At 37.3% G+C, this 2,509-nt stretch overlaps 1 pseudogene; it reads right to left on the reverse strand.

Moving 5' to 3' along the window:
- Nucleotides 1–630, reverse strand: LOC148298275 (large ribosomal subunit protein uL13 pseudogene; annotated as a pseudogene).
- Between the last annotated feature and the right edge of the window lie 1,879 nt (nt 631–2,509).

Raw genomic sequence — 2,509 nt, forward strand, 5'->3', positions numbered from 1 at the left:
TTCAATCGGTCGATCAATATCCGTATTAGGCAAGTTGAGATCTAACTTTATTGATTTCGGTTTGATTGAGAGCCTTTCTAGTTTTGCCAGCTTTCTCGATTCTTCTCTTGTGCCAGGTTGAAGCCCTATCTTTTCTCTTATTCTCGAGATTCTCCACCAAATCTTGTTTACCCCATCCGACTTGTGCTGAAAGATCGCCAAGTTTACAGAACTTACGGAAACTGGAAAGCTTTACACACCTGAGCGCATCTGGGATCACTTGTCTCTTTTTTGTGTCATATGGAGCAGGAACTCCTTCAAATATTTTTAATTTTCCCATGGCGGCAGCTCCTCTCGCAATTTTATGAGGAATCATCCCTCTGACAGTCCTCCAGAAAATACGGGAGGGGGCTCTGTAGTGAACGAAAGCCCTTCTGGGATTTGTGAGGAGCCTCTTTCTGAGAAACTCCGAAAATTTAACCTTGTTTCGGAAGAGGGATCCAGTGATGTTGAGTCCTTCGCATCGAACAACAACGATTCTTTGCCCTAAATAAACAAAAATAAACCATTCAGGAGTTGCTTAGCGACATATGAAGCAAGTCTGCCAAGGAGATGGCCTCGACCGTCGATTACGATTTCCTTCTTAAACATGGTTACGATTAAATGATTAAAATATTATTTTAATGCAATATATTTTCCTGTATCTACTAATTTATACTGTCTCTATTCACACGGCAGGACTTAAATTTTGCATTATATATTCTATTAATTTTTTCACACTTTAATAATTCATCCTTTCCCCCAATTTCCAGAGAAGTACTCATTTAGTCCATAAATTAAGAATATTTCAAAATATAAATCTACAACTTTCACTTTTCGAACATTATAAATAATCAGATGATTAGTGATAAAGGGATCTATGGGCTCATTTCGGGAATCATTACCACAGCTGCTTTGCAACCATTTGAAAATATTAAAATGGCTCTAATGCTGCCTCCTCAAAATTTAATCCTGGGCCACAACTTTCTCAAAAATATGAGCATAGCCTCGAAATATATTTACCATGAAGACAAAATTAATGGATTTTACAAGGGTCTAACAGCAGCTGTTTTCAAAGCTGGATTGGGCTGCTATATTTACTTTGCGACTTTGAAGTATCTTGAAAAGTAGTCTCAGCACCCCGTCTTCGATTTTTTACAGTCATCTTTTGCTCGAATCATTAGCACAATCCTCACAAATCCCCTGAACATTATAGAAACAAGGTTTGAGTTGGCTGGCTTCCATCAGTACACCAGCGTGCATGGAGCAATTCGGGAAATGTATCGAAAGGAGGGTATGTCTGGATTCTTCAGTGGCACACTTGCCTCGTGCTGTAAGGAAGGCATCTTTGCTGGATTTTACTATATGGTTTACTCTGAACTTAAAGAAAGGGGGTTTAATAAATTCGGTTCCGGAATTATATCAGGAATGCTTTCCACAGCGCTGACTCATCCCTTTGAAATTATCCGGGCCAGGCTCCAAATTTCAGGCCTTACTGAACAGCGTTCTGCAAAAGACCACTTGATTTTCCGAGAAGTGCAGCTGCTTGTGGCAAGCGGAGAATGGCTGAAGGGCTTAACACCAAGATTGATCAAAAAGCCATTGGCCAATACGCTTACGTTCTGTATATTCGATTTACTTTAGGAAAACAAAGAATCTAAAAACAAAGCCTGATTATTATTCTTGATGATATTTACTGTAATTAATGTATACTTACTTTGCTCTAAATTAAACTCTTCAAGTAGTGCTATTCGCAGATGGATTGCTAAAATATATTTTGATAGCATACGAGATAAAGGGTTTTCCTATTTGCAAGGTTTATATAAGATAAAATTCATATTCAGATAAAAGGCGCCACTGTGGAGTAAATTTGTGCATCTGGAGAAAAACATATATTAAAATGACTGATCTTTTTGAATCGGTTTAATTTAAACGCTTTACTCAAATCTGCCAACATAAAATATATACAATTTTGAATCATTCTCGATAGATCGATATTGTCAAAGCCTTTAAAGAGCAGCCCAGGCTCTCAGCAACTTAATCAATGAATATCAATGAAGAATATCTAATAGTTACGTGTGTTCATTCAAGCAAAGTAAAAACTTTATGAAGTTATATTAAATTAATACTCTGAAATCAAACGGCTTTTTGGATTTTTCTACATTATTGTATGTATAAATATTAGAGTGAACAATCATCTTTCTAATTTTTTTAGAACTTCCAGTTTCACATTGATGCTGTCTATGAGTCGAAAGGGGTTTTTCTTTTAATACTCTAAGAATTATAGTCTCTTTATAACCAACTTCGCCTATTCAAATTTTTATGAATCATTAATCCTTTATTTTTTCATAATTTTATTGATCTCTCTTTCAATCTTCGTTTTCTTATGACTCTCATGGGGTTGGGGTTGGGGTTGGGGTTGGGGTTGGGGTTGGGGTTGGGGTTGGGGTTGGGGTTGGGGTTGGGGTTGGGGTTGGGGTTGGGGTTGGGA

This window comes from Brachycentrus maculatus, unplaced genomic scaffold, assembly GCF_059751285.1.
Source record: "Brachycentrus maculatus isolate JH-2025_06_01 unplaced genomic scaffold, ASM5975128v1 h1tg002266l, whole genome shotgun sequence".
Taxonomy (NCBI): Eukaryota; Metazoa; Arthropoda; class Insecta; order Trichoptera; family Brachycentridae; genus Brachycentrus; species Brachycentrus maculatus.